Source organism: Gigantopelta aegis, chromosome 6, assembly GCF_016097555.1.
Source record: "Gigantopelta aegis isolate Gae_Host chromosome 6, Gae_host_genome, whole genome shotgun sequence".
NCBI lineage: Eukaryota > Metazoa > Mollusca > Gastropoda > Neomphalida > Peltospiridae > Gigantopelta > Gigantopelta aegis.
The window spans coordinates 68,147,762-68,163,772 of record NC_054704.1 but is presented as its reverse complement, the minus strand read 5'-3'; positions in this window follow the sequence as shown (position 1 = coordinate 68,163,772).

Here is a 16,011-nt window from a genome sequence, read left to right as displayed (position 1 = left end):
GGAAACTTTGCTCATCAAATCTTAAAACCCCCCACCATAATTTGAATAAAGGGTTAGCTATTCAATTTTTCACAAAATCAGCTTGTTTCAAAATTACCCAAATTGATCGTGCCCCATTTTTATCACAAGGAAAACCCGGTGTGTGAATACCAAGCCTTATTATAGTTAAACCGTTTGCACCGCTGGTGACAAATCAATTGTCGTTTTTTTTAAAGTAACACCTTGGCTATCACTAAACTTAAGAATTTACTTCCTGTTCTAAATAATTAGTTCTGTGCCAAACGAACAAGCGAACTCTTTGCGCGCTAACTGTATACTGCTACCTAAGTAAGCTAATTTGGTCAGAATTAACCAGCTAGGATTTGATACAATAAATTAATTAATATTATGATAAACATGGCACGTATATATTTCCTCTGAATTCTTTTACTACATTTATTTTCTTTGTTCATTGGGGTGGGGCGGGACGTAGTCCGGTGGTAAAGCGCTCGCCTTGATGCGTGGTCGGTCTGGGATCGATCCCCGTCGGTGGGCCCATTGAGCTACTTCTCGTTCCAGCCAGTGCACCACGACTGGTATATCAAAGGCCGTAGTATGTACTACCCTGTCTGTGGGATGGTGCACATAAAAGATCCCTTGCTCTTAATCGAAAAGAGTAGCCCATGAAGTGGCGACAGCGGGTTTCCTCTCTCAATATCTGTGCGGTCCTTAACCATATGTCTGACGCCATATAACCGTAAATAAAATGTGATGAGTGCGTCGTTAAATAAAACATTTCCTTCCTTATTCAGTTGGACATTGGTTTTTCTAGGCGTGGTTCTTATTTGTTTTTCTAGGCGTGGTTCTTATTTGTTTTTCTAGGCGTGGTTCTTATTTTCATTTGCATTACCATCAGGTGCCATGTTTTGTTTACACGTTTTTTTTACGAATGTATTATCTTGTATTGTTTTCTTACTATCATTATGTGCTTTGTACATTTTTGTTTATTTTATATCTGCACTGTAGAAGCAATTAAAGCAGCCTTGCATAATCAATTTGTGATTAAAGATACTGCTATACCACAAGCCTTCATTTGCATATGAAAAATATTTACAATTGTTTGGCTTATAGTTCCTTTTATCTTTTATCCGAAACTAGCAGCACTGTGTCATTCATTGTCTGTAATTTACGTTAAACATGAATGGTTGTAATGCTTATAGTCCGTCCAATCATTCCATAAAACTGTTTTATTTTTTTGTAAATAATTTCATTCTGGTTTGACGTAAGAAGAAAAGTAAAAGTGTTTTCGATTTTTAAAAAACTATTTTTGTGTGCCACTTACAAATCAATCGACTCATAAATAAATAATACGTAGAAAAAAAAGCGTTTTCTGTGGGACGGACTATAGATATCTGGTATATGAGTTTAAAGGCTGCACATAGAAGTTTCATCCACATTTTACCATTGTTGCCTATGGAATTTCAGTTGGTGGTAAACACCCTATAACATATGCTTATTATATAAACCAAAGAAGATATTGTATTCCATTTAATGTTATTAAAGTATATTTATTTAGTTCACACTCAGTCATTTTAATTCGCCATGGCCTTGACCTTTATATTCACAACTTAACAGTGCTAACACATGCGTGGGAAGAGGTGGGTGGAATAAGATGATAAGATACGTAGGAGATCTGCTATTTGATATATGATATATACACTATAACAGTCTCTTTTAATCTATCATAAATTGTACTGCTTGAATTAGCATTGTGCTCGGATTGTAGTCATCACACTGCTTAATTCAGATTAATTCGGATTCGTATTACACTTAATCTGATTAAACTCAATCCCTTTAACCTTTACTTAACACAGTGGGCGTGAACAAGATTACCAACGACATATCGCACACGCGTCATGATGAGCGGCGACGTTATGGCGTGTATGTGATTTAAGTAATTTGTTTCATTGATTCCATATGCGTTTTAATACGGGTACCTTTGTCGCTTATCATAGAACTTTTAATACACCGCGAAGCTACTTCCATGGATGAGTGTCGTAATTTTTTTCTTCTAACTATTAAAGGAATAATTGTATGATTGTTTGTCAAGGCAAATAGTCATGATGTTGATAAATGTTTTCTTACACCCGTTGGTGAGAACATCATATGTTATTTTTGATAAAACATGGTTGTTTACACACGTACGTGTGTTAACAATTTCAAGACATACGACTGACTGCTCCTAGGTGATGACCAGGTCACCAGTGCCATACATCCAATGAAAACCAACACGGTGGATATCGATTACACTGTGACGTATAGTTAACCTGACAATCGTGTCTGTGACGCGTAAGTTAGCTACAAGTGCAACGTCTGTAAATAACTTTTAGTGGAAAAAGATCTTAAAATTTGCTTAAAACCTGGTTTTTGAAGATATGTAAGAAATAGAATAATACATTCGTGTCTGTTAGATATCATTTATCTCACAACTCCTTGTTTAAAAACGTATCAAACTCGCTTTCGCTCATTAGATACATCTCGTTGTGAGATAAATGGTATCTAACGGCCACTCATGTATTATTCTCTGTATAATGGCGATGATGATGGTGATAGTGGGATGGTAATGATGGTAATAATTATATGATTGTTTGTCAAGGTAAGGTGATCAGTGTGGTAATGATGATGATGATCATGGTGATGATGATGATGGTGATGATGCTGGTGATGGTGAGATGATGATAATGATGATGATGATGATGGTGATGATGCTGGTGATGGTGAGATGATGATAATGATGATGATGGTAATAATTGTATAGTTGTTTATATAAATGACGATAATGATGGCGATGACGATGAGGATGATATTAATAATGATGATTTTGATCATCATCATCATCATCCTGATCATGATGGTAATTTCACTTAGATTTATAGTACACCAGGGATACATGAAATAACACATTTTATGTTTTTAATACTTGACCATGACAACTAATCTTAACATATTGTTATCTTCTCCGACAAGACATGTTCTTGCCAGTCATAATCTGCAAATAAAAGTCTGCTAGAGATGGCTCCGAATGATGGATGTGAGAAAATTCAGCATTCTCGTCCCCACTACAATATCTCAGCGGCCAGTGTCAATCCGTAATAATGATTCCTGTAAGCCTCGACGTAAAGGGCCCCACGAGCTGATAATTAGACAGATTTCAGCTGTTATTGGCGGTTAGCTATTGCATTACGTGTTGTTAATATTAAAAGCTTGTGTTGGGCTTTTATAATTAATTTTTCTTCAGCGCAACGGTGTTATGTAATTATTTATTGATCAAACATTCTACACGTATGAGCGTGGTAATACCGGGTGATGAGTTAATTACGGACAAATGTCAAAGCTGAACCAGTAGGTAATACTATTCCCCGTGCCGCTATCACAATGTCCTGATTAACTATGTGTGTCAATATTCTGGCGCTTGCTTTCATTAGTGGACGTCACATGGTCCTCTCCCAGTTTGAAATCTTGAAGTGCACGCTCACTGAATGAAGATGCCAAACAAAAAAATCCTTTTCTGAGAATTCGAAACAATAATATACAAACTAGATTCCGACTACAGGTTTATGTCAATTAAGGATTGCCTGTTATTTCTTTTACGTTCGTCGGGGTATGAACAACAACAACAACAACAACAACAAAAAACCCTTATCCGCAAAAAGTGTTAATCAACTTGCATGCAACCTTCACATTGCTCTAGGATCAGACTGATGGGCTTACCAGTACGGCAATTAAAATGCTATCACTTGCTGAACACTCAGCAAGTTAAAATGGACAAGAACACTTCATCCCAGTCCCAAATGCCCATTACCTGTCCCTGGGGTCACATTTGTGAGGCAAGTGGGCGTGCCCTTCAAAGTCTATCATTTGCTGAACACTCAGAAGAAAATATGAAAGCAATCATGGGTTCAAAACATTTAGAGAAACATTTAACCATAGGGTCGCACTTATGGGGTTGGTTGTGTCCCGTTGAAAGACTCAACTGGTGAATAGATATGCTAGATACACTTGTCATCCATTAAATTGTTAACAGAACATTAACCAAGTTCTGAAAGATCTTGATTATGCTTTGGATTCATATTTATGGGGATATTGGTGTGTGCTGTCATTTCATGTGACAAATATGAAAATCATCCATTGAAAAGACAGAGTTAAAATGACAAACAGTTGAATCAAACGTTAATCGGTGTCACGGCCCATCATTGACATACATTAACGAGATGGAGAAATACTGACATACATTAACGAGGTGCAGAAATACTGACATACATTAACGACGTGGAGAAATACTGACATACATTAACGAGTACATTAACGAGGTGGAGAAATACTGACATACATTAACGAGTACATTAACGAGGTGAAAAAATACTGACATACTTTAACGAGGTGAAGAAATACTGACATACATTAACGAGTACATTAACGAGATGGAGAAATACTGACATACATTAACGAGGTGGAGAAATACTGACATACAGTAACGAGTACATTAACGAGATGGAGAAATACTGACATACATTAACGAGGTGGAGAAATACTGAAATACATTAACGAGGTGGAAAAATACTGACATACTTTAACGAGGTGGAGAAATGCTGACATACATTAACGAGGTGGAGAAATAATGACATACATTAACGAGGTGGAGAAATACTAACATACATTAACGAGGTGGAGAAATATTGATATACATTAACAAGATGGAGAAATATTGACATACATTAACGAGGTGGAGAAATACTGACATACATTAACGAGATGGAGAAATACTGACATACATTAACGAGGTGGAGAAATACTGACATACATTAACGAGGTGGAGAAATATTGACATACATTAACGAGGTGGAGAAATACTGACATACATTAACGAGGTGAAGAAATAATGACATATATTAACGAGTACATTAACGAGATGGAGAAATACTGACATACATTAACGAGGTGGAGAAATACTAACATACATTAACGAGGTGGAGAAATACTGACATACATTAACGAGGTGGAGAAATACTGACATACATTAACGAGGTGGAGAAATACTGACATACATTAACGAGATGGACAAATACTGACATACATTAGTGAGATGGAGAAATACTGACATACTTTAACGAGGTGGAGAAATACTGACATACATTAACGAGTAAATTAACGAGGTGGAGAAATACTGACATACATTAACGAGTACATTAACGAGGTGGAGAAATACTGACATACATTAACGAGTACATTAACGAGATGGAGAAATACTGACATACATTAACGAGATGGAGAAATACTGACGTACATTAACGAGGTGGAGAAATACTGACATACATTAACGTGTACATTAACGAGGTGGAAAAATACTGATATACATTAACGAGGTGGAGAAATACTGACATACATTAACGTGTACATTAACGAGGTGAAAAAATACTGATATACATTAACGAGGTGGAGAAATACTGACATACATTAGTGAGATGGAGAAATACTGACATACATTAAAGAGGTGGAGAAATACTGACATACATTAACGAGGTGGAGAAATACTGACATACATTAACGAGGTGGAGAAATACTGACATACATTAACGAGGTGGAGGAATACTGACATACATTAGCGAGATGGAGAAATACTGACATACATTAGCGAGATGGAGAAATACTGACATACATTAACGAGATGGAAAAATACTGACGTACATTAACGAGATGACGAAATACTGACATGCCATTAACGAGATGGAGAAATATTGACATACATTAATGAGGTGGAGAAATATTGACATACATTAACGAGGTGGAGAAATACTGACATACATTAACGAGATGGAGAAATATTGACATACATTAACGAGGTGGAGAAATATTGATATACATTAACGAGATGACGAAATACTGACATACATTAAAGAGATGGAGAAATAGTGACATACATTAACGAGGTAGAGAAATACTGACATACATTAACGAGATGACGAAATACTGACATACATTAAAGAGATGGAGAAATATTGAAATACATTAACGAGGTGGAGAAATACTGACATACATTAACGAGATGGAGAAATATTGATATACATTAACGAGGTGGAGAAATATTGATATGATTAACGAGATGGAAAAATACTGACATATATTAAAGTGATGACGAAATACTGACATACATTAACGAGGTGGAGAAATGCTGACATACATTAACGAGGTGGAGAAATAATGACATACATTAACGAGGTGGAGAAATACTGACATACATTAACGAGGTGGAGAAATACTGACATACATTAACGAGATGACGAAATACTGACATACATTAAAGAGATGGAGAAATATTGACATACATTAACGAGGTGGAGAAATACTGACATACATTAACGAGATGGAGAAATATTGATATACATTAACGAGGTGGAGAAATACTGATATACATTAACGAGGTGGAGAAATATTGATATGATTAACGAGATGGAAAAATACTGACATATATTAAAGTGATGACGAAATACTGACATACATTAACGAGATGGAAAAATACTAACATACACTAACGAGTACATTAACGAGGTGGAGAAATACTGACATACATTAACGAGGTGGATAAATACTGCCATACATTAACGAGGTGGAGAAATACTGACATACATTAACGAGGTGGAGAAATATTGATATACATTAACAAGATGGAGAAATATTGACATACATTAACGAGGTGGAGAAATACTGACATACATTAACAAGATGGAGAAATACTGACATACATTAACGAGGTGGAGAAATACTGACATACATTAACGAGGTGGAGAAATACTGACATACATTAACGAGTACATTAACGAGGTGGAGAAATATTGACATACATTAACGAGGTGGAGAAATACTGACATACATTAACGAGGTGGAGAAATACTGACATACATTAACGAGGTGGAGAAATACTAACATACATTAACGAGTACATTAACGAGGTGGAGAAATACTAACATACATTAACGAGGTGGAGAAATACTGACATACATTAACGAGATGGACAAATACTGACATACATTAGTGAGATGGAGAAATACTGACATACTTTAACGAGGTGGAGAAATACTGACATACATTAACGAGTAAATTAACGAGGTAGAGAAATACTGACATACATTAACGAGTACATTAACGAGGTGGAGAAATACTGACATACATTAACGAGATGGAGAAATACTGACATACATTAACGTGTACATTAACGAGGTGAAAAAATACTGATATACATTAACGAGGTGGAGAAATACTGACATACATTAACGTGTACATTAACGACGTGGAAAAATACTGATATACATTAACGAGGTGGAGAAATACTGACATACATTAGTGAGATGGAGAAATACTGACATACATTAACGAGGTGGAGAAATACTGACATACATTAACGAGGTGGAGAAACTGACATACATGACATACATTAACGAGATGAGAGAAATACTGACATGCATTAACGAGATGTTGACATACATTAATGAGGTGGAGAAATATTGACATAAATTAACGAGGTGGAGAAATACTGACATACATTAACGAAATGGAGAAATATTGACATACATTAACGAGGTGGAGAAATATTGATATACATTAACGACATGACGAAATACTGACATACATTAAAGAGATGGAGAAATATTGACATACATTAACGAAGTGGAGAAATACTGACATACATTAACGAGATGACGAAATACTGACATACATTAAAGAGATGGAGAAATATTGACATACATTAACGAGGTGGAGAAATACTGACATACATTAACGAGATGACGAAATACTGACATACATTAAAGAGATGGAGAAATATTGACATACATTAACGAGGTGGAGAAATACTGACATACATTAACGAGATGGAGAAATATTGATATACATTAACGAGGTGGAGAAATACTGACATACATTAACGAGGTGCAGAAATATTGATATGATTAACGAGATGGAAAAATACTGACATATATTAAAGTGATGACGAAATACTGACATACATTAACGAGATGGAAAAATACTGACGTACATCAACGAGATGGAGAAATACTGACATACATTAACGAGATGACGAAATAATGATATACATTGGCGAGATAGAGAAATACTGACATGCATTAACGAGATGACGAAATACTGACATGCCATTAACGAGATGGAGAAATATTGACATACATTAATGAGGTGGAGAAATACTGACATACATTAACGAGATGGAGAAATACTGACATACATTAACGAGGTGGAGAAATACTGACATACATTAACGAGGTGGAGAAATACTGACATACATTAACGAAGTGGAGAAATACTGACATACATTAACGAGATGGAGAAATATTGACATACATTAAAGAGGTGGAGAAATACTGACATACATTAACGAGGTGGAGAAATTCTGACATACATTAACGAGGTGGAGAAATATTGACATACATTAACGAGGTGGAGAAATATTGATATACATTAACGAGATGACGAAATACTGGCATACATTAAAGAGATGGAGAAATATTGACATACATTAACGAGGTGGAAAAATACTGACATACATTAACGAGATGACGAAATACTGACATACATTAAAGAGATGGAGAAATATTGACAAACATTAACGAGGTGGAGAAATACTGACATACATTAACGAGATGGAGAAATATTGATATACATTAACGAGGTGGAGAAATACTGACATACATTAACGAGGTGGAGAAATATTGACATACATTAACGAGGTGGAGAAATACTGACATACATTAACGAGGTGAACAAATACTGACATATATTAACGAGTACATTAACGAGATGGAGAAATACTGACATACATTAACGAGGTGGAGAAATACTAACATACATTAACGAGTACATTAACGAGGTGGAGAAATACTGACATACATTAACGTGTACATTAACGAGGTGGAAAAATACTGATATACATTAACGAGGTGGAGAAATACTGACATACATTAGTGAGATGGAGAAATACTGACATACATTAAAGAGGTGGAGAAATACTGACATACATTAACGAGGTGGAGAAATACTGACATACATTAACGAGGTGGAGAAATATTGACATACATTAACGAGGTGGAGGAATACTGACATACATTAGCGAGATGGAGAAATACTGACATACATTAGCGAGATGGAGAAATACTGACATACATTAACGAGATGGGAAAATACTGACGTACATCAACGAGATGGAGAAATACTGACATACATTAACGAGATGGGGAAATACTGACATACATTAACGAGATGGAGAAATACTGACATACATTAACGAGATGACGAAATACTGATATGCCATTAACGAGATGGAGAAATATTGACATACATTAATGAGGTGGAGAAATATTGACATACATTAACGAGGTGGAGAAATACTGACATACATTAACGAGATGGAGAAATATTGACATACATTAACGAGGTGGAGAAATATTGATATACATTAACGAGATGACGAAATACTGACATACATTAAAGAGATGGAGAAATATTGACATACATTAACGAGGTGGAGAAATACTGACATACATTAACGAGATGGAGAAATATTGATATACATTAACGAGGTGGAGAAATACTGACATACATTAACGAGGTGGAGAAATATTGATATGATTAACGAGATGGAAAAATACTGACATATATTAAAGTGATGACGAAATACTGACATACATTAACGAGATGGAAAAATACTGACATACACTAACGAGTACATTAACGAGGTGGATAAATACTGCCATACATTAACGAGGTGGATAAATACTGCCATACATTAACGAGGTGGAGAAATACTGACATACATTAACGAGTTGGAGAAATGCTGACATACATTAACGAGGTGGAGAAATAATGACATACATTAACGAGGTGGAGAAATACTGACATACATTAACAAGGTGGAGAAATATTGATATACATTAACAAGATGGAGAAATGTTGACATACATTAACGAGGTGGAGAAATACTGACATACATTAACGAGATGGAGAAATACTGAGATACATTAACGAGGTGGAGAAATACTGACATACATTAACGAGTACATTAACGAGGTGGAGAAATATTGACATACATTAACGAGGTGGAGAAATACTGACATACATTAACGAGTTGAAGAAATACTGACATATATTAACGAGTACATTAACGAGATGGAGAAATACTGAAATACATTAACGAGTTGGAGAAATACTAACATACATTAACGAGTACATTAACGAGGTGGAGAAATACTGACATACATTAACGAGGTGGAGAAATTCTGACATACATTAACGAGATGGACAAATACTGACATACATTAGTGAGATGGAGAAATACTGACATACTTTAACGAGGTGGAGAAATACTGACATACATTAACGAGTAAATTAACGAGGTAGAGAAATACTGACATACATTAACGAGTACATTAACGAGGTGGTGAAATACTGACATACATTAACGTGTACATTAACGAGGTGGAAAAATACTGATATACATTAACGAGGTGGAGAAATACTGACATACATTAACGTGTACATTAACGAGGTGGAAAAATACTGATATACATTAACGAGGTGGAGAAATACTGACATACATTAGTGAGATGGAGAAATACTGACATACATTAACGAGGTGGAGAAATACTGACATACATTAATGAGGTGGAGAAATACTGACATACATTAACGAGGTGGAGAAATATTGACATACATTAACGAGGTGGAGGAATACTGACATACATTAGCGAGATGGAGAAATACTGACATACATTAGCGAGATGGAGAAATACTGACATACATTAACGAGATGGAAAAATACTGACGTACATCAACGAGATGGAGAAATACTGACATACATTAACGAGATGACGAAATAATGACATACATTGTCGAGGTAGAGAAATACTGACATACAATAACGAGATGACGAAATACTGACATGCCATTAACGAGATGGAGAAATATTGACATACATTAATGAGGTGGAGAAATATTGACATACATTAACGAGGTGGAGAAATACTGACATACATTTAACGAGATGGAGAAATATTGACATACATTAACGAGGTGGAGAAATATTGATATACATTAACGAGATGACGAAATACTGACATACATTAAAGAGATGGAGAAATATTGACATACATTAACGAGGTGGAGAAATACTGACATACATTAACGAGGTGGAGAAATATTGACAGACATTAAAGAGGTGGAGAAATATTGACATACATTAACGAGGTGGAGAAATATTGACATACATTAACGAGGTGGAGAAATATTGACATACCTTAACGAGGTGGAGAAATATTGATATACATTAACGAGATGACGAAATACTGACATACATTAAAGAGATGGAGAAATACTGACATACATTAACGAGGTGGAGAAATACTGACATACATTAACGAGATGACGAAATACTGACATACATTAAAGAGATGGAGAAATATTGACATACATTAACGAGGTGGAGAAATACTGACATACATTAACGAGATGGAGAAATATTGATATACATTAACGAGGTGGAGAAATACTGACATACATTAACGAGGTGGAGAAATATTGATATGCATTAACGAGATGGAGAAATACTGAGATATATAAAGGTGATGACGAAATACTGACATACATTAACGAGATGGAGAACCACTGACATATTGTAACGAGATGGAGAAACACTGGCATACTTTCATGAGACAGAAACATACGTACGTACATTAACGAGAAAGACACATTGACATACATTCACGAGATCGTGCAACACTGACATACAATCACGAAAACGGTCGAGGTATTACACATTTCAAGTTATTAGAAATTAGCTTTATTCTGGACTATTTAAAACGAAGGAACACTACTGTCACAAGACTGACTGTTTGTAAAGCCAGGTTATGACAGGTGACAAGTAGAACTGACATTTATATTAAGCCGATGATTAAAGTGCGACTCGGATTTTCACGCCACTGCTTCTCAAGCGCGAAGTCTAGACGGAAACGTGAAACATAAAGGAAGACTTCACTACTGACTTCGAATCTGACTCCAGGGTCCTTTTCTTCAAATACTCGAAAATGTAATGGAATTTCTAGAAATGAATACGGAATGGGTGCAGGATTTGTTTATTTAATATAATACCCACCTCCTACTGAATAAAAATCAATCATTTGTGAAGACCCACACAAAATACCTCGATTTTAACACGAACTGTTGATGACATCAGTTGATCTATCGATCTTCGTTCCCCTTTCCAATATTGATACGTGCACACGGGCATGTACCAATACGATTAACAAACTAGTTTTCCATCACAATCAGTCATGCATAAACATTTATTCAGCAGACCCACAGTGCATTTAAAGATATTCAGCCCTCCCCCACCACTGCAATCATTTTATGGAATAGGACCCTCCCTGTCCTTACACAGACTACACGTAATTCATGAGTGCAATATTAAACATGTAAAATGAAATGACTTGCTCTGCGTGCCATTGGTGATGGAGGTGCTAAGAGAAGTCTTTCGCTTCGTGTGTCACAGCCGATGAAAACATATGGCTCTCAAGACTCGCATCAATCTTTATTACTTAAACTAAAGCCTGGATTTCATCTTCTACAGGACTGTATTGGAGATCATAAATTAACCTCCCACTATCGTCAATGAGGTCCGTGTTAAAAAAAACACACCTTCGAATCACATTCACCTGCAGTTGTGTGTTGTAATTTTGACTTGTTGTGCGTTGTAATTTTGACGTGTGTGTAATTTTGACTTGTTATGTGTTGTATTTTTAGTTGTTACGTGTTGTAATTTTGACTTGTGTTGGTAATTTTGGCTTGTTATGTGTTGTAATTTTGACTTGTCGGGTGTTGTAATTTTGACTTTTTATGCATTGTAATTTTGACTTGTGTGTTGTAATTTTGACTTTTGTTTTGTACTTTTGACTTGTAATTTCGACTTTTTGTGTGTTGTAATTTTGACTTCTGTTTTGTAATTTTGACTTGTGTGTTTTAACTTTGACTTGTTGGGTGTTGTAATTTGTGACTTGTTGTGTGCTGTAATATTGATTTGTTATGTGCTGTAATTTTGACTTGTTGTGTTTTGTAATGTTGACTTGTTGTGTGTTGTAATTTTGATCTGTTGTGTGTGTAATATCGACTTGTCGTTTGTCGTAATTTTGACTTGTAGTGTGTTGTAATTTTGACTTGTCGTGTGTTGTAATTTTGATCTGTTGTGTGTTGTAATTTCGACTTGTCGTGTGTTGTAATTTCGACTTGTCGTGTGTTGTAATTTCGACTTGACGAAATCTAGCTCAGCCGACCGAACGCTCGTCGGAGATGCTCGGGGCGAAGGATCGGACCTCTTCGGTGGACCCAATCACTGAGTTTTTTCCTGTTTCAATCAGTGTCTCATTACTGCAGTGTTTTTGTCAGAATGAAAATTTTGCGTATGGCACTATGGAATTGAATGCAACCACAGTCTCTCTTAGAAAGAGAATGGGTCAAGCTTACGGTTAGGGTTAAGAAAATCATACAGTAATGATAAAAGTAATTAATTTTGTCAAAAGGCTAACTCCTAAAAAAAAAAAAAAAAAAAAAAAAATCTGCAAGACATTTTTGATATGGAGCCATACCCGTTTTACCCTCTGGCAGAAACCCTGTACTGCTATTATCAAATGCCGTGGACTGTGTATATTACGCTCCTAGGTTGCTAGTGGGAAACAATAGCGGGTTTCCTCTAAGAATTGTCAGAATAGTAATATCTTTTACATGCAATAGCCGATGATTAAAAAATAAATGTACTCTAGTGGTGTCGTTAAACAACGTTGTGTCTGAAACTAGCAGCTTAACCCCCAGTCTGAGAGAGAGAGAGATTATACAAACCAGCAACAAGAAATTTACATGCAAATGTGGTTAAAAGACTACACGATAATGTAACATCTAATACTGCACCATCGCAGTTAGTTCGTGTAGTCGTGGGAAAACAGGATTTCTTCATTAATCATAGTGAACACTTCTGGGGAGGAATAATGCAATAACGAACAACTTGACGGAGTACTTGACTTTAAACTGAAATGCTTAAACTTGTCGCTTCATAAATACTACACAAGAAAAACGATAACGCCAGCAACCGAAAAAACCCCAACTGCAGTCGATAACATGAAGAAAATAGATCCTATAACCAATTAAAAATACTATATGAATTAAAACTACAACCTCCGCGGAAAAAAATCCCCCCAAAACACACACAAAAAAACAAACCCAGTGGCATATCTAAATTTGTATATTTGTACAAATCTGAGCGTAAGGGAAGTTTATACGAATCACATGGTTACATAATCGACGTAGCCATGTGTACACACACACACACACACACACACACACACACACACACACACACACACACACACACACTCTCTCTCTCTCTCTCTCTCTCTCTCTCTCTCTCTCTCTCACAAAAAAACAATAAAACACATTATCACAGTGTAATATTACAATATATCATATCATAACAAGATTTATTAACACAACTAGGAAACTATTCACTACTATATTACAAATGGATACAAAGCGTCGAGTAACAACGTTTGCCCTACAACTGGCATGTATTGTTCTGTCAGCGTGAAAAAAACCTTATAAAAGATACCTTGCTGCAAATGGACAGATGAATCGAGTTTTATCTGACTACGTGTTGTGAACAATCACCAAATGTTTGACATCCAATAGTCGATTATTAATAAATCAATTAATAAATCAATTAAACAAAACCAACTTTATACTGACGTTTCGAAGTTAAAGGGACTGTCCTGAGTTTGCAGCCATGTAATGTGTTTGCGATAACAGAGCGTTGTTGGTGACTACTATTTCATACTAAATACATTTTCTTGTTTAGAATACCAGTGTCTGTATATCGAATGTGTTTGCGCTCGTATACTAATGTTTGTAGCCTTCATTTTTTATTTTTTTTTTATTTTTTTGTACGTACCAAATGACTGGGAGGTAAAATCCGGTTTGGGCTACTACAAGCATTAGGACAACAACAAACACCTTGTAAATAAAACACGATATTTTAAATAAGAAAATGTATTTAATTTGTATGTTACGTCATCAAAAAGGTTCTATTGGTTGGAAACATTTTACAATGGTTGTAAACTTAGAACTGTCCCTTTAAGGAATATTTTTTAAAAGCATAGACTTATTTTTAAAGACACTGACCCAGTATGTTCGACTATTACAGCTTACTGACCTTAAATTAAGTGTTTGTGCTCCTTGGGATACTTGCAGTAATACCAACTGCATTTATGCTAAACAGAAAAGGTACATATATTGCGGACTCGTGTCAATGACTTCATATTTCAATAGCATGTTTAAAACACCACACCGGCCTCGATGGCTTCGTGGTTAAGCCATCGAACTTAAGGCTGGTAGGTACAGGGTTCGCAGCTCAGTACCGACTCCCACTCAGACCGAGTTTTAACGATAGGGTAGGTGTAAGGCCACTACACCCTCTTCTCTCTCACTAACCACTAACAATTAACAACTAACCCACTGTCCTGGACAGACAGCCCATATAGCTGAGATGTGTTCCCAGGACAGCGTGCTTGAACCTTAACTGGATATAAGCACGAAAATAAGTTGAAATGAAAAAATAAAATGCCACACAACCATTTCCCTTGTCCTTACTCGTGCGTAGCAGCTTAATATAGTCCTGTTTAGGAAATATGTCTTCATTTAAAAATATATGATATAAAATACTCAAATACCATTAGTTTGATGTTACTTGCTACTTTTTATTATAACACGTAAATGATATCAACAATTGATATGGTATGCTGCCACTTATATAACAGCAACATGAGATGGTCTTCTGGCTTAAGGAAGGAAACGTTTTATTTAACGACGCACTCAACACATTTTATTTTACGGTTATATGCCGTCAGACATATGATTAAGGACCACACAGTTATT